Source organism: Oncorhynchus mykiss, chromosome 10 (assembly GCF_013265735.2).
Source record: "Oncorhynchus mykiss isolate Arlee chromosome 10, USDA_OmykA_1.1, whole genome shotgun sequence".
In the NCBI taxonomy this organism is placed as follows: Eukaryota; Metazoa; Chordata; class Actinopteri; order Salmoniformes; family Salmonidae; genus Oncorhynchus; species Oncorhynchus mykiss.
The window spans coordinates 46,029,751-46,048,719 of NC_048574.1; the positions used below are offsets into that span (position 1 = coordinate 46,029,751).

The 18,969-nt window shown below is 41.9% G+C and overlaps 1 pseudogene; it reads left to right on the forward strand.

Moving 5' to 3' along the window:
* The first annotated feature begins 559 nt into the window (after nt 1-559).
* LOC110534062 lies at nt 560-11,899 on the forward strand (annotated as a pseudogene).
* Nucleotides 11,900-18,969: the final 7,070 nt, after the last annotated feature.

Consider the following 18,969-nt stretch of genomic DNA (forward strand, 5'->3'; position numbering starts at 1 on the left):
CCCCAATAAGCCACACCTCCAACTCTTCTGATAAGCTGCCTCTGCTACATTGTCCTCACCACTATTCAATGCGCATGCGCATGAGGTGCTGAAAGAAATTGAGAATCTTTCATTCAATGGAAAAAATTACATTGATACTGTATGACGATTTTTTGTTATTTGATTTCAGACAAATTGAATAGAATAGGCTGGACGAACCAAAATGTAATTTTTGGTCATTCCAATCATTAAACGCACTTGAGATTAACAACAGTGCAGTCCCACCTTTTACAGTGTGCACAGGTTAATGGAACAACAGCTTGAATGGTTGCACAAAGTGCATACTCCGGAGCACTCTCAAACATAACACACACACAAGCATGCACGCACACATGCAAACACACTCCCAAAGGCACGTTGTCCTTTATATTTTAAACAATTTGAGGTTACATGTTCTGCTATCTCTCTTGAAAAGCAGTTTTATTTTATGTAATTATGTGTGCAACCACTGTGGTGTACACATCATGTCCATTCAAGGGTAGGCGGGTTAAAGTTTTACTCGCTTGGTTAATAAGACCTTGTTTTATCAAAGCAAGAGCCAATGAGACATGGATTCAAGATCTGGAAACAGACTCTCTAAGATGGCACTGACACATGGACCTGCCACTGTGTTCCTGAACTTTCTGAGGATATTGTCTATGACTGACTCTAAAGGTACAGTATGACTAAACCGCTTCTCTCTCTATCTCTCTGTTTGTAAGCGGAACAAACTCTATGGATATATTTCAGGGAAGAGCCATTGCCAAGCTGTCCCCTGCCTTTTGGTAGGCCGTCATTGTAAATAAGAATTTGTTCTTAAATGAGTTGCCTAGTTAAATAAAGGTTAAATACAATAAAATAAAATAAGTAGGTGTCACGACTTCTACCGAAGGTGGCTCCTTTCCCTGTTCGGGCGGGCTCAGCGGTCGGTGTCGCCGGTTTACTCGCTATCAACGATCCCTTTTTCCTTTTCTGTTTGTTTTGTCTTTGGTTCATTTTCACACCTGGTTTCATTTGCGTTAATTTCTGTGTGTATAATTGTAACCTGTTGCCTGCCTAAGTTTGTTCGGTTGGATTTACCGTTATTTGTTTTCACGGTTACGTAAAGTGTACAAGTGTCGGAACTTTGTTTGTTCCTCCGTGAGTTTTGTACGGGTTCTCTGTTAACGAGGGCGTTGTCCTTTTCGATTGTGCCATTCCTGTGTTGGTGGACTGTCTGGTTAAAACACGCTTCTCAGACATCCCTGCTCTCCTGCGCCTGACTCCTACACCTACCACCTAGATGCACCTTATCACAGTAGGTATCGTTACTGGGGCCCTGTGAATCTCTTTACATAAAACGTTTGAATGATCCATATCGACACAAAATGCTATAATAGCAGTTCAAATCATGATTCATTGTATTCTATTGGGACATTATAGGCGACATCTCTATCAGGAAAAAGTTTGAATGCCCATAAAATAATTTATGTACAAGTATTGGTGTCTTATTTTAGTGTCCAGTACATAGTGTTGAGTGGATAGAACTGCAGTGAAACTTTCCAAAGCAAAGATAAGAGACATTTCTTTGGGAATAATGTCTCAGGTAATGGCAGGAAAGGAACTGCATTTATTCATGAATAACTTTAATAAACTGTTTCATTGAACATCAGCAGATTAAATATCAATGCCAATATGTTGGCTCGTACTTTTATTGTACATAGTCTCAATCAGATGACATCGAAAATGTTTTTTTTTCTTCATATTTGTGCACAACAGTCTTATTATTGTGTGGGAGGAAAACCTCTATGGGGATTTGCTGTTGGCCATTGATTTCAATAAGGAAAAAGAGATCAACTGAAGATGTAACACAGTGCATACAGAAAGTTTTCAGACCCCTTTACTTTTTTGCCATTTTATTACGTTACATCTTATTCTAAAATTGATTAAATAGTTTTTTTTCCATCTTCAGTCTACACACAATACTACATAATACCACAAAGCAAAAACATGTTTTTAGACATTTTTTTGCAAACGCATTACAAATAAAAAACTGAAATATTAGATTTACATACAGTACCAGTCAAAAGTTTGGACACACCTACTCATTCCAGGGTTTTTCTTTATTTTTACTACTTTCTACATTGTAGAATAATATTGAAGACATCACAACTATGAAATAACACATATGGAATCATGTAATAACCAAAAAAGTGGTGAATAAATCAAAATATATTTTAAATTTGAAATTCTTCAATGCAGCCACCATTTGCCTTGACAGCTTTGCACACTCTTGACATTGTCTCAACCAGCTTCATGAGGTAGTCACCTGGAGCTACTAATCCAATTAACAGGTGTGCCTTGTTAAAAGTTCATTTGTGGAATTTCTTTCCTCAATGCGTTTGAGCCAATCAGTTGTGTTGTGACAAGGTAGGGCTGGTATACAGAAGATAGTATGGACTTGGTCTTTTACCAAATTAGGCTATGGCAAGAACAGCTCAAATAAGCAAAGAAAAACAACAGTCCATCATTACTTTAAAACATGAAGATAAGTCAATAAGAAACATTTCAAGAACTTTGCAGTCGCAATGCGCTATGATGAAACTGGCTCTCATTGAGGACCATCACAGGAAAGGAAGACCCAGAGTTACACCTGCTGCTGCAAAGGCTAAGTTCATTAGAGTTAACTGCACCCCAGATTGCAACCCAAATGAATGCTTCACAGAGTTAAAGTAACAGACACATCTCAACATCAACTGCTCAGAGGAGACTGCGTGAATTAGGCCTTCATGGTCGAATTGCTGAAAAGAAACCACTACCAAAGGACACCAATAAGAAGAGACTTACCGGTGGAAATCTGACTTTTGGTCTGATGAGTCCAAATGGGACATTTTTGGTTCCAACCGCGTGTCTTTGTGAGAAGCAGAGTAGGTGAACGGATGATCTCCGCATGTATGGTTTCCACCATGAAGCATGGAGGAGGAGGTGTGATGGTGTGGGGGTGCTTTGCTGGTGACACTGTCGGTGATTTATTTAGAATTCAAGGCACACTTAACCAGCATGGCTACCACAACATTCTGCAGTGATGCGCCATCCCATCTGGTTTGCGCTTAGTGGGACTATCATTTGTTTTTCAACAGGACAATGACCCAACACACCTCCAGGCTGTGCAAGGGCTATTTGACCAAGAATGAGAGTGATGGAGTGCTACATCAGATGACCTGGCCTCCACAATCACCCACCCTCAACCCAATTGTGATGGTTTGGGATGAGTTGGACCGCAGAGTGAAGGAAAAGCAGCCAACAACTGCTCAGCATATGTGGGAACTCCTTCAAGCATGTTGGAAAAGCATTCCTCATGAAAATGGTTGAGAGAATGTCAAGAGTGTGCAAAGCTGTCATCAAGGCAAAGGGTGGCTACTTTGAAGAATCTAAAATCTAAAATATATTTGGATTTGTATAACACTTTTTTGGCTACTACATTATTCCATGTGTTATTTCCTAGTTTTGATGTCTTCACTATTATTCTACAATGTAGAAATAATAAAGAAAACCCCTTGAATGAGAAGGTGTGTCCAAACTTTTGACTGGTGCTGTAAGTATTGAGACCCTTTACTCAGTACTTGGTTGAAGCACCTTTGGCAGCGATTACAGCCTTGAGTCTTCTTGGATATGATGCTACAAGTTTGGCACACTTGTATTTGGGGAGTTTCTCCCATTTTCTCTGCAGATCCTCTCAGGCTCTGTCAGGTTGGCTTAGGAGCGTCACTGCACAGCTATTTACAGGTCTCTCCAGAGATTTTCGACTGTGTTCAAGTCTGGGTTCTGGCTGGGCCACTCGATGACATTCAGAGACTTGTCCCGAAGCCACTCCTGCATTTTCTTGGCTGTTTGCTTTGGGTCGTTGTCCTGTGAACCTTCGCCCCAGTCTGAGGTCCCGAGCACTCTGGAGCAGGTTTTCATCAAAGATCTCTCTGTACTTTCCTCTGTTCATCTTTCCCTCGATACTGACTAGTCTCCCAGTCCCTGCCACTGAGAAACCTCCCAACAGCATGAGGCTGCCACCACCATGCTTCACTGTAGGGATGGTGCCATGTTTCCTCCAGACATGATGCTTGGCATTCAGGCCAAGGAGTTAAATATTGGTTTCATCAGACAAGAGAAACTTGTTTCTCATGGTCTGAGAGTCTTTTAGGTACCTTTTGGCAAACTCCAAGCAGGCTGTCATGTGCCTTTTACTGAGGAGTGGGTTCCGCCTGTCCACTCTACCATAAAGGCCTGATTGCTGGAGTGCTGCAGAAATGGTTGTCCTTCTCAAAGGATCTCCACAGAGGAACTCTGGAGCCCTGTCAGAGTGACCATCGGGTTCTTGGTCACCTCCCTGACCAAATCAAATCTATTTATATAATAGCCATTCGTACATCAGCAGATATCTCAAAGTGCTGTACAGAAACCCAGCCTAAAACCCCAAACAGCAAGCAATGCAGGTGTAGAAGCACGGTGGCTGGGAAAAACTCCCTAGAAAGGCCAAAACCTAGGAAGAAACCTAGAGAGGAACCAGGCTATGTGTGGTGGCCAGTCCTCTTCTGGCTGTGCCGGGTGGAGATTATAACAGAACAAGGCCAAGATGTTCAAATGTTCATAAATGACCAGCATGGTCAAATAATAATAATCACAGGCAGAACAGTTGAAACTGGAGCAGCAGCACAGCCAGGTGGACTGGGGACAGCAAGGAGTCATCATGTCAGGTAGTCCTGAGGCATGGTCCTAGGGCTCAGGTCCTCCGAAAGAGAGAAAGAAAGAGAGAATTAGAGAGAGCATACTTAAATTCACACAGGACACCGGATAGGACAGGATAAGTACTCCAGATATAACAAACTGACCCTAGCCCCCCGACACAAACTACTCCAGCATAAATACTGGAGGCTGAGACAGGAGGGGTCAGGAGACACTGTGGCCCCATACGATGACACCCCCGGACAGGGCCAAACAGGAAGGATATAACCCCACCCACTTTGCCAAAGCACAGCCCCCACACCACTAGAGGGATATCTTCAACCACCAACTTACCATCCTGAGCCAAGGCAGAGTATAGCCCACAAAGATCTCCGCCACGGCACAACCCAAGGGGGGGTGCCAACCCAGACAGGAAGATCACATCAGTGACTCAACCCACTCAAGTGACGCACCCCTCCTAGGGACGGTATGAAAGAGCCCTAGTAAGCCAGTGACTCGGCCCCTGGAATAGGGTTAGATGCAGAGAATCCTAGTGGAAAGAGGGGAACCGGCCAGGCAGTGACAGCAAGGGTGGTTCGTTGCTCCAGAGCCTTTCCGTTCACCTTCACACTCCTGGGCCAGACTACACTCAATCATATGACCCACTGAAGAGATTAGTCTTCAGTAAAGACTTAAAGGTTGAGACCGAGTTTGCGTCTCTCACATGGGTAGGCAGACCATTCCATAAAAATGGAGCTCTATAGGAGAAAGCCCTGCCTCCAGCTGTTTGCTTAGAAATTCTAGGGACAAATTCTAGGGCCTGCGTCTTGTGACCGTAGCGTACGTGTAGGTATGTACGGCAGGACCAAATCAGAGAGATAGGTAGGAGCAAGCCCATGTAATGCTTTGTAGGTTAGCAGTAAAACCTTGAAATCAGCCCTTGCCTTGACAGGAAGCCAGTGTAGGGAGGCTAGCACGGGAGTAATATGATCACATTTTTTGGTTCTAGTCAGGATTCTAGCAGCTGTATTTAGCACTAACTGAAGTTTATTTAGTGCTTTATCCGGGTAGCCGGAAAGTAGAGCATTGCAGTAGTCTAAACTAGAAGTGACAAAAGCATGGATTCATTTTTCTGCATCATTTTTGGACAGAAAGTTTGATTTTTGCAATGTTACATAGAAGGAAAAAAGCTGTCCTTGAAACAGTCTTGATATGTTCTTCAAAAGAGAGATCAGGGTCCAGAGTAACGGCGAGGTCCTTCACAGTTTTATTTGAGACGACTGTACAACCATTAAGATTAATTGTCAGATTCAACAGAAGATCTCTTTGTTTCTTGGGACCCAGAACAAGCATCTCTGTTTTGTCTGAGTTTAAAAGTAGAAGGTTTGCAGCCATCCACTTCCTTATGTCTGAAACACATGCTTCTAGCGAGGGCAATTTTGGGGCTTCACCGTATTTCATTGAAATATACATCTGTGTGTCATCCGGATAGCAGTGAAAGTTAACATTATGTTTTCGAATGACATCCCCAAGAGGTAAAATATATAGTGAAAACAATAGTGGTCCTAAAACGGAACCTTGAGGAACACTGAAATTTACAGTTGATTTGTCAGAGGACAAACCATTCACAGAGACAAACTGATATCTTTCCGACAGATAAGATCTAAACCAGGCCAGAACTTGTCTGTGTAGACCAATTTGGGTTTCCAATCTCTCCAAAGGAATGTGGTGATCAATGGTATCAAAAGCAGCACTAAGGTTTAGGAACACGAGGACAGATGCAGAGCCTCGGTCTGATGCCATTAAAACCTTCACGAGTGCCATTTACCACCTTCACGAGTGCAGTCTCAGTGCTATGATGGGGTCTAAAACCAGACTGAAGCATTTCGTATACATTGTGTTTTAAGGACCAAGGCCCTTCTCCCCCGATTGCTGAGTTTGGTTAGGCGGCCAGCTCTAGGAAGAGTCTTGGTGGTTCCAAACTTCTTCCATTTAAGAATGTTGGAGGCCACTGTGTTCTTGGACCTTCAAAGCTACAGACATTTTTTGTTACCCTTCACCAGTTCTGTGCCTCGACACAATCCTGTCTCGGAGCTCTCCGTACAATTCCATTGACCTCATGGCTTGGTTTTTGCCTTGACATGCACTGTCAACTGTGGGACCATATATAGACATGTGTATGCCTTTCCAAATCATGTCCAATAAATTTATTTTCCCACAGATGGAAACAGGATGAGCTCAATTTCAAGTTTCATAGCAAAGGGTCTGAATACTTTTTTATTTTTAATACATTTGCATTCACTTCATCATTATGTGGTATTCCCCTTGATCCGATACGTACACAAGTGATTGGAGGCTCGAATTTTCAAACATTGCTTTTCAGAGGCCTTTGTGACCTGTCTATTCCATGAGGACTGCATGCTGCCCTGTTTAAACCCACCGGTGCTGTAGTCATCCACTGGTACAAACAGCAGATCCCTGTCCATAACTACTCCTAGTTTATTCCTCGTTCATGCAGCATTTCTCAATAGACAGTTCACCACCTTCTTTCTGCCTTCGGTATGATTCCACATTTCAAATTCTCTCCAGACGTGTAAAGCATTAAAAAGCTGGCACCCACTGGGCACCGTTTTGATTTACATTTGGTTGAGTTGACAACTAACACAATTTCAAGGTGAAATCAACAAAAAAAATATCACCTTGTCATTGGATTTAGGTTAAAAGTTTATTACTTTTTTCAATATCACATGACAATTTTGGGGTTGAATTGACGTGGAAACAACGTTGATTCAACCTGTTCTTTCACAGTGGGCAGGCTTTGTAAGCCATGTCTACATCTGTTCCAATATCCCTATGTTAAATTTGTCTGTTTATTTGTTTTGTAACATTTGTTCTTCAAACCTCTTTAGGAGAGCCAAGCGGAGTGTGATGATCTATAGAGTTTAATAAAAGCTTGAGCCTAGTATTGAACATTACAGAGTTTTGTGGGACAGTGTTTGTTAGTGTTCCATAATTAATTATTCTACCCTCATGGTCGTGACTGCAGAGTGGAATAAAACACTCTTTTTCCACTGTAACACTTAACTGGGCCCTGCCGGCAGTAGTTTACAGGGCACACAATGTTTCCACAGGGACCGTGGTCATATTTCCATGAAAGCCGAAGTTGTCAGACTAACAATGCAAGCATCCACTCGATAAAACAAAAAACATTACTGATTTACAATAATATGCCATGATTGGCCATGGAAACTCTAGAGGGCTAGTGAACTAATGTTATCAATGTAAAAAATTTAAAAAACACTCATGGTTCATACTTTATTCAACACTATCAATAACACTTTATTTCTATTTTGCAGCTCTCATCCAGTCAGTGAGAATAGAGATGACTTGGGAGGTCGTCTCCTGTTCATCTCAGAACGTCTATCCTGTCCCTCAGGTGGCATGGACAACAGACCCAGTGTCTGCCCCAGAAACACAAAACTCCACCAGCAAACCCCAGACTCCAAAGGTCTAAACACAGTGGAGAGCGCAGTAAGGATCGTGGGTCATGTATCTGACCACACCTACTTCTGTTCTGTCATCTCTACAGACAAGGCCCAGGTGTGGACAGTCTCTATGAGGCAGCAAGGTATGGATCAACATCCTTGGAATGCAGTATTATGCTTATAAAACCAAGTCTCACGAAAATTCACTGTGAGCAAGTTGTTCTCTCCTAGATTTAGCCTGAAAAGGCATTTTACCAAGAACTGACTACGCTTGTATTTGATATGCTCCTTGGAACAGGAACTAGGAATTATTGGTCAGTCTATTTAGTGTCTTTAGAGAAAACCTTCAACCTGTCCAGAGATATAGTGACATTTAAAGGCACTTTAAATATGTGCCTCATAAAAGTGTGGTACTTATGGTTAAATATTGTGCTTTTTAGGGGTCATGAAGGTTGTTGACAAAGGAGAGAGGTATCATTGACACAGGATTTGTGATGTTTAAACTTGCAGAGAAATTGATTGGACAGTCAAGAGCTGTCCATTCCTTGCATGGCTCCACAGAACCTCCAGAACTTCTCCCTCACATGGACCTTCACCAGGACTAATGAGCCCACAGTCATCCTAAACTACGACAGCAGAACCAGTCGGACTTCCAACCTCTGGGAGGACCGGGCTAGACTGGAGCAGGACCAGGTTCTGATGGGCAACGGATCCCTCCTTCTTCGCAACCCAGAGAATCAGGAACCTACAACTGCATATTCTCAGGCTTTCAGAGCAGATACGTGGTCCAGACCCAGGTCAACATTACAGTTACTCCAATAGGTAGGTAGCATACTCGTTAAATATATAGGTTTTCTACACTATTCATATACATCGCTACAAACAACCAAAGACAAGCAGATAGAAGAAACACAATCTGTTTCTTCAGTGTTTCACAGTGGAGGATGAGCACAACAGTGAGGTCATTGTGGGGTACAGCAGCCTTTGTAGCCTTCTTTTGGCTTCACAGTTTCTAAAGACACAGAGGTAAGCGACTACAGACCTCTAAAAATAACGTGACACCTGATTGTACTTTCAGCTATCTTTCCAGTGGGATAGCAAATGATGGACAATTGTAAAGACGGGCGACCGTTGCCTCTAATAAAGACCCTCACATGCAGGTAACCGAAGACTAGAGGGTCAGAACAGTAACACGTTTTAAACCGTTCTTGAGGAGGATGACTTGCTGTTCTAAAACGCTGTATTGTTGTGGTGTAGATACAGCAATAATTATGATTGGATCAACTTTACGCCAACAAAATGGAGCAGGTCTGGATGAAATAGGATCCGCTGAACATAGACCACATACACCAACAAAATGGAGCAGGTCTGGATGAAACAGGATCCGCTGAACATAGACCACATACACCAACCAAATGGAGCAGGTCTGGATGAAACAGGATCCGCTGAACATAGACCACATACACCAACAAAATGGAGCAGGTCTGAATGAAACAGGATCCGCTGAACATAGAACACATACACCACCAAAATGGAGCAGGTCGGGATTAAACAGGATCCGCTGAACATAGACCACATACACCAACAAAATGGAGCAGGTCTGGATGAAACAGGATCCGCTGAACATAGACCACATACACCAACAAAATGGAGCAGGTCTGGATGAAACAGGATCCGTTGAACATAGACCACATACACCAACAAAATGGAGCAGGTCTGGATGGAACAGGATCCACTGAACATAGACCACATACACCTACAAAATGGAGCAGCTCTGGATGAAACAGATGCAACAATATCATACACCCAAGAAGGGGATATATCGGGACCATGTACATCAGGAGAGGATGAAGAAGTAGGACTTCGTCACCTCCACACACAAGGAGGTCCCGTCCGACCAAACACCAGAGGAGTCGATTCCTCTGGACCAGATGACTCAAAGAGGTGCACATGTCCAGGACTTAGTAGGAAGTGATGCACCAGGACCTTACATAACATGGGGTGGTCTACCAGAACTAGACAGCATATCATATTGGAATAGCGATTGAGGAGATACAGTACTTCTCACAGTGGTCACAGCTGATGGATACATGACTACATCAATATCCTCACAGAGTCCATGTCTAATGCAGACCAATGTGTCCAGACCCATGAACAAAGCTACTATAGTTGCCTGAGAAAAGTTTGGGATGGGTTGGAATAATGTTGGAAAGTAGCACAAATTCCTTGCCCCGTTTGATATTTGCCTTGAGTTACGGTAACCTACAGACATATTCTGACTAACATTTTAATACATTTATTAAAGATATCTGGGTCAAGTTGTGTATTTTCCTGACTCCTTGTTCATTGCTTGGGCAGAGTCACAGGAAATGAGACTGCAGGCTGCCCTGTGTTAAATGAGGTCAACGTGTGCATGTTTATCCTGGCCTCACACTGTGGAGGTAACACATCCCATTGGTTGCAACTTGTCCCTGAAATGTATGGAAATGATAGACTAGTCATGTTGCACTTACCCTGTGAAAGATGGAATTAAGTTCCCTCATTGCTTAGTAAACCGAATGAATATTTTGACCACAAAACACGTATCTTGCATTGACCCTGTCATATCTATTGATAACTGAAACCCCAAAGTTAATGTAAGGAGATGACAAGCCGTCTGGATGAAGAACTAATGAAAGATGCGTGTGTGACCCTTGGGTCAGCAGAAAGGGGACATTTGATCTCCCTACAGAACATACAATCTCCTGCTTTTGTTCTAACTGCACTGGGCAGTAAGGAATAAGCACTGTGTGTGTGGCTCAGGGGTATAGTGATCACATGTACTCTGTGACCATCACATGAACAGAAACAACACATGAAGTAGTCTGAGAGAATTGCTTGAAAGCATCAGGACATTAGCGCACAGAAGATACAGGGAATTTGTGATCGAAATCACGTGAGTTGAATGATCAGTTTCACTTCTCACTTATCTTCACAACACACACAGCCACATCCATTTTTCCTTAAAGGCACCTAATCACATGCACCCTCAAGCAAAACAGACACAAACTCATCCTTGCAACACTACGTAGTTATGTGCTCTCCAACAGAGCACAGCCCAATTGATCCTTTGTGGGGGTTTTGAATGCAGCTGTGACTTTTTTAGCTTCAAATCAAGTGACTCTGTTGTCCTTTTGACCCTACTGGGTTTTCACAGAAAGACTTCTGCAATTAAAGTGAGTAAACTGGCCTTTCTGGACACTGTGGCCATGATTCCAAAAGGATGGTCAGGCTAAATTGTTCCAGGACAACCCTTCCCACTGGGCAAAAACGGGTTGAAACAAAGTTGTTTGCAAGTCGTATTTTTTCTTCAATGTGATGTTGAATCAACGTGGAAAACTGATTGGATTTGCAAAACATCAACATAGGGGATTTGTCTTTTTTTACCCAACTTTGGACCTAAATCTAATAACATGGAGCAATTTTTTGGTTGATTTCACATTGAATTCACGTTAGTTGACAACTAAACCAAATGTAAATTAAAACTAGACATCGAAATGGCGTCTGTGCCCAGTGGGTTATCTCTGTGTATACACAGGAATTAGGATTCATGTACAGAACCAGTCAAAAGTGTCGACACACCTACTCATTCAAGGGTTTTTCTTTCTTTTTTGTCACGGCCGTTGAATGAGGAGGACCAAAGCGCAGCGTGGTGAGCATACATATTCCTATTTCAGATGACGCCAACAAACAAAAAACAACATACAAAACGACCATGACGCTTAAGTGCTACAAACAAAGACAACCTCCCACACAGAAAGGAGGGAAAAGGGCTACCTAAGTATGGTTCCCAATCAGAGACAACGATAGACAGCTGTCCCTGATTGAGAACCATACCAGGCCAAAACATAAAAATACAAAATCATAGAAAAACAAAAACATGGAACGCCCACCCCAAATCACACCCTGACCAAACCAAATAGAGACATTAAAATGCTCTAAGGTCAGGGTGTGACATTTTTACTATTTTCTACATTGTAGAATAATAGTGAAGACATCAAAACTATGAAATAACACATATGGAATCATGTAGTAACCAAAAAAGTGGTAAACAAATCAAAATATATTTTATATTGTAGACCAGGGGTTCTTAAACCTTTTCATCCTGGGACCCGAATGAGAAATTCTGTGTTTTCCTGGGTACATTTCATTGCCCTTATACCTCAAACAAATGCAATATAGACAAATAACAATTAAATGAAATACCCTATTCATATTTATTTTTCCCCATTAAAAACACACATATCTGTCTAGGTTGGAATTGTTGCTGTTAAAATACAATAAACAATTTTGAACTGAACTGGAATAAACTGATTGATCGTCTAACACAGATGTAGACCAGAAAACACATACATGCACACAGTCCTAATGAGAGGTGTGTGACCGGTTGAAATGTTCAACAAGCAGGTCTATTCTGGGCTCAGTTTTTGACAGTGCAATCCTGAAGTCATGCTCAGCATTGAGTTTGTGTCTGTACTTGTTTTTTTTTAAGTATGCCAGAGTTGAGAACCCTAACTCACATAGGTATGTGGTGCCAAACTGGATCAGAACATCTACTGCTTTCTCAGACAGGCAGGAGACAGCTTCCTGCTGTAGATGAGCAACCCAGAACTGTGTGAGTGTTTGCCTCAAAAAGCATCTCGCTTCAATCAGTTTATTCCAGTTCAGAATAAAACATATTACTTGTATTTTAATTAACAGCAACAGTTCAACAATAATTTATACAGCAAGATGCACAGTAGACCTGATCATGTTTCATCTTCATATGTACTGTTACTTATGGTTGCACTATCAGTAGCTAGCTAGCTTGCTTTGGCTAACGTTAGCTAGCTGGCTATTAGCTGTGTACAAGGGGATTGTTTGAAAGAGAAACTCACATCGACTACTACAAGAGATAGTAAGAATTAACACTAAACAGAGCAAACTAGAATGGTATTTGGCCTTAAGCAGAGAGTTCACAGTGGCAAAATACCTGACCACTATGACTGACAAAAAAAATAAGGAAAGCCTCGACTATGTACAGACTCAGTGAGCATAGCCTTGCTGTTGAGAAAGGCCGCCGAAGGCAGACCTGGCTCTCAAGAGAAGACAGGCTATCTGCACACTGCCCACAAAATGAGGTGGAAACATAGCTGCACTTCCTAACCTCCTGCCCAATGTATGACCATATTAGAGACACATATTTCCCTCAGATTACACAGATCCACAAAGAATTTGAAAAAAAAAATCCTATTTTTTATCAACTCCCATATCTTTTGGGTGAAATACCACATTGTGCAATCACAGCAGCAATATTTGTGACCTGTTGCCACAAGAAAAGGGCAACCAGTGAAGAACAAACAATTGTAAATACAACCCATATTTATGTTTATTTATTTTCCCTTTTGTAGTTTAACTATTTGCACATCGTTACAACACTGTATGACACATAACATAACATTTCAAATGTCTTTATTCTTTTGGAACTGTAATGTTAACTGTTCATTTTTTGTTTATTTCACTTATGTTTATTATATATTTCACTTGCTTTGGCAATGTAAACATACGTTTCCCATGCCAATAAATCCCCTTAAATTGAATAGTACTCCCTTATTTCTGCTTATGTTATAAAATGACAACAATGCCTTGCTAGCTGACTTACTCTTCCACTGTCGAAGCACTGCTTCCTGAAGCATTCTGCTTTCTCAGAGTTCTGAAAGAACTCTCTGGGTTTACCACCATACTGTGGATGTTTGGTTAGGACATGTCATTTTAATTTGTTCCGTTTTGAGAGGCTCATTACTAAGTACTTCCCCGCACAAAACACATTGTGGTTGCTCCTCGTTATTTCTCAAAGTTTGTATTAATCCGTTCACCTACTCTTCGCCTCACAAAGACACAGAGGTTGGAACCAAAAATCTAAAATTTGGAATCATCAGACTAAAGGACAGATTTCTACCGGTCTAATGTCCATTGCTTGTGTTTCTTGGCCCAAGCAAGTCTCTTCTTATTAATATGTGTCCTTTGGTATAGTGGTTTCTTTGCAGCAATTTGCACATGAAGGTCTGATTCACGTAATCTCCTCTGAACAGTTGATGTTGAGATGTGTCTGTTACTTGAACTCTGTGAAACATTTATTTGGGCTGAAATTTCTGAAGCTGGTAACTAATGACCATATCCTCTGAAGCAGAGGTAACTCTGGGTCTTTCTTTCCTGTGGCGGTCCTCACTAGCACCAGTTTCATCATAGCTCTTGATGGCTTCTTTAAATTTTCCGTATTGACTGACCTTCATGTCTTAATTAAAGTAATGAAGATGGTGCCGGAGTGGATGGCTGCCATTGTATGGGTTTTTAATTAATAACACTATTGTGTTTGTTTTTTGTACATAATGTTGCTGCTATCATCTCTTATGACCAAAAAGAGCTTCTGGACATCAGAACAGCGATTACTCACCTCAAACTGGACAAATAATTTTTCTTTAATGAGTCGGACGAGAGGGATTTACTCCAGACACCCGACTAGGCCCTCATCCCCGCCATTTGCAGAAGAAAGAGACGGAGGTATCACAGAAGGAGATCGGGGTGCCTTGTTCACTCATGACTGCATGGCCAGGCACAACTCCAACACCATCATTAAGTTTGCCGATGACACAAGTGGTAGGCCTGAACACCGACAATGATGAGACAGCCTATAGGGAGGAGGTCAGAGACCTGGCCGTGTGGTGCCAGGACAACAACCTCTCCCTCAACGTGGTCAAGACAAATTAGATGATTGTGGACTACAGGAAAAAGAGGACCAGGCACCATTCTCATCGAAGGGGCTGCAGTGGAGCAGGTTGAGAGCTTCAAGTTCCTTGGTGTCCACATCACCAACAAGCTAACAAGGTCCAAGCACACCAAGACAGTCGTGAAGAGGGCACGACAAAACCTATTCCCCCTCAGGAGACTGAAAAGATTTGTCATGGGTCCTCAAAGGTTTCAGCTGCACCATCGAGAGCATCCTTACTGTTTGCATCACTGCCTGGTATGGCAACTGCTCGGCCTCTGACTGCAACGCCCTACAGAGGATAGTGTGTACAGCCCAGTACATCATTGGGGCCAAGAATCCTGCCATCCAGGACCTCTATACCTGGCAGTGTCAGAGGAAGGCCCTAAAAATTGTCAAAGACTCCAGCCACCCTAGTCATAGACTGTTCTCTCTGCTTCTGCACGGTAAGCAGTACCGGAGCGACAAGTCTAGGTCCAAGAGGCTTCTAAACAGCTTCTCCCCTCAAGCCATAAGACTCGCTGACTAATTACACCCCGCACATTGACTCTGTACCGGTACCCCCTGTATATAGCCTCGCTATTGTTATTTTACTGCTGCTCTTTTAGTTATTTATTTATTTATTTATTTGTATTTTTCTTAAACTGCATTGTTGGCTTGTAAGTAAGCATTTAACCTGTTATATTTGGAGCATGTTACAAATGGAATTAGATTTGATTTGATTTAGTGATGGACTATTGTTTCTCTTTGCTTATTTGAGCTGTTCTTGTCATAATATGGACTTGGTCTATCTTCTGTTCACCACCCCTACATTGTCACAACACAAATGATTAGCTAAAACGCAAAAACGCATTGAGAAGGAAAGAAATTCCACAAATTAACTTTTAACAAGGCACACCTGTTACTTGAAATTTATTCCAGGTGACTACCTCATGAAGCTGGTTGAGAGAATGCCAAGAGTGTGCAAAGTTGTCATCAAGGCAAAGGGTGGCTACTTTGAAGAATCTCAAATATAAAATATATTTGTATTTTTTTTAGCACTTTTTTGGTTACTACATGATTCCATATGTGTTATTTCATAGTTTGATGTCTTCACTATTATTCTACAAAGTAGAAAATAGTAAATATAAAGAAAAACCCTTGATTGAGTAAGTGTGTCCAAAATGTTGACTGGTACTGTACATGGAAACAGTTGAGGTCACTGTTCAGGGTAACACTAGTAAAATCTAGGATGGCAACAAATTTAAGTGGTTAAATCATGTTCTTTATACTAGCTTAATTTATATCTGACTTAATGAAACAGAATTACAAAAGGGAAAGTAGGTTAAATAAGAGCTTGCACCTCATGGATCATTTATAGGCTGTAGACATTTCAAACAAACATTTCAACAAATCTAAAATACACATCTGTAGACAAATATATTTTTGGGAAGCTCACACACACATTTCCTCTTGAGTCCTGCCACTCCTCACAGAGAGGAGTAGAATAAGATGCAGGCGGCAGAGGACTTGACTGAGGAGGTGGAGATGTCTGACACCTCCTTTTTGCCAAACTTGTACCAGCCCTGTTTGATGGCGTTCTTACAGAAGGCTATGTCGTGACCACCATCCAGACCCTCATTGTGATTAGAGGTTGTACATCTTGAGCCTCTGTTTTGGGCCAATAACATACTGGGTCAGGTCCGAGTTCTCCTGAGTAAAGTCAACATTAGTCTGGAGCTTCTACCCTTGTCCGCCAATGTAGGATCATTCTATTAAGTACACCGCTATGGTTGGAACTTTTCAGATCTCCAATTTCCTCATGGCGTCTCTGCGAGCTTTGCAGTGACTGCAGAACTCCTTGTCGGGATTATCTAGCTTCTCCTCTCTACTGCACAGCTTCAGACAGTTCCACAGGGAGCACTCTTAAATGAAAGAACACATCCGCCACTTCATAACCAGTTATTATGCTGAGTATATGCACTGCTGTAAGATTTGAAAAACATTTAGATGTTTTAACGATTCCTCGTTTTTGTCATTTGAAAGCTTCTGTATTGCCCTCGTCTACAGCATATTACAATTTCTCAGTGAGTTTAGCTAGCTGGCTATCAAGCCCAGATTAATTTTAGCCTAAATATATTGGGTTGTAAATATATTATAATGCTTGCAAGAGTGTCATGCTGAATATATGTTCATATATGTTTGTCACCAATCAACTGCAGTACACAAAAAAATAATTAGACGCTAACTAGAAATGCTATAACACAGAGTTACTGTATCTAGTTAGCATGCTAGCTAGCCTGATTGCTACATCCGAAATAATAGTGCTTGCAACAATAATAGCCAAGTGTCATGTAATCATATTAAACAACAGTCCAAACAATATGTAGGCCTGTTAGAAGAGCAAAATATTTATTATGAAATGTACAGGCAAATCATTACAGAATCCTAGTCTCTCTGCATGTATCATTGGTGCTAACACTAGCAATGCTAGCTGGCTAAGTAGCTAAGACTGCTGCATCTGAAATGTTATTTTACCTTTATTTAACTAGGCAAGTCAGTTAAGAACAAATTCTTATTTTCAATGACGGCCTAGGAACAGTGGGTTAACTGCCTGTTCAGGGGCAGAACGACAGATTTGTACCTTGTCAGCTCGGGGATTTGAACATGCAACCTTCCGGTTACTAGTCCAACGCTCTAACCACTAAGTGTTTTCAACGATAACAGACAAAAAAAACACAGCCTCAGCAACTGTCCAAGCAACCATTCAACAACACTGGAGGTATATTGTAACTAATAAAATGTATGAAGAAAACAAGTAATGCAATATGAAAATATAGGCTATTTGGAAAGGAATCTGACTTGAAAACATTGCAGAGACGAAATTTCCAGTTTTGCTCATCATTAAACAGCCAATATACATGAAATCATAGAATTACACAAAAACTGTGTACGACATCATGGCTCTCTCAGCTGGGTTCTCAGTACGTTGCGCAGACAGGAATAAAGTACTCTCCGGGAAAAATAAATGCAGAGGTGTAAGTTTTTGTGATTAACGTACAGGAACTCAAATCCTTTTGTTCACCCGACCATCACAATCAAATGCAGACCGCATTTCCTCCCGAGACAGAACCCGACATCTTGCTCCCCGTATAAGCTAAACAGCTTCTTTGCCCGCTTCGAGGAAAACACACAGTGCCGCTGATGTATGCCATCACCGCTCCCGTGGACTATGAGCTCTTGTTCTCCACGAGACATTTAAGTGTATTAAGGGGGGAAAGATACCTAGTCAGTTTTATGACTGAATGCATTCAACTGAAATCAGCCCACTGAATCAGAGAGGTGCGAGGGGTTGCCATAATCGACATCCATGGTGCCTGGTGGGTTAACTGCCTTTCTCATGTGCAGAATGACAGATTTTTAGCTTCTCAGCTCGGGGATTCAATCCAGCAAACTTTCGGTTACTGGCCCAACGCTCTAACCACTAGGCTACCTGCTGCCCCCTCAGAGCATGCACAGACTAGCTGGCTGGAGTGTTTACGGACATATTCAATCTCTCCATATCCCAGTCTATTGTCCCCACTTGCTTCACGATGTTCACCATTGTTCCTGTACCCAAGAAAGTGAAGGTAACTGAGCTAAATGACTATTGCCCTTCTTTCACCATGAAGTGCTTCAAGAGGCTAGTTAAATATCATAGCACTTTCACCTTACCCGACACCCTAGACCGACTGCAATTTGCATACTGCCCCAATAGATCCATGGATGATGCGATTGCCATCGCACTGTACACTGCCCAAACCCATCTGGACAAGAGGAATACCTATGTAAGAATGCTGTTCATTGACTACAGCTCAGCCTTCAACTCCATAGTACCCTCCAAACTCATCATTAATCTCGGGGCCCTGGGTCTGAACCCCGCCCTGTGCAACTGGGTCCTGGACTTCCTGATGGATTGACCCCCCAGGTGGGGAAGTTAGGCAACAACACCTCCACTACGCTGATCCT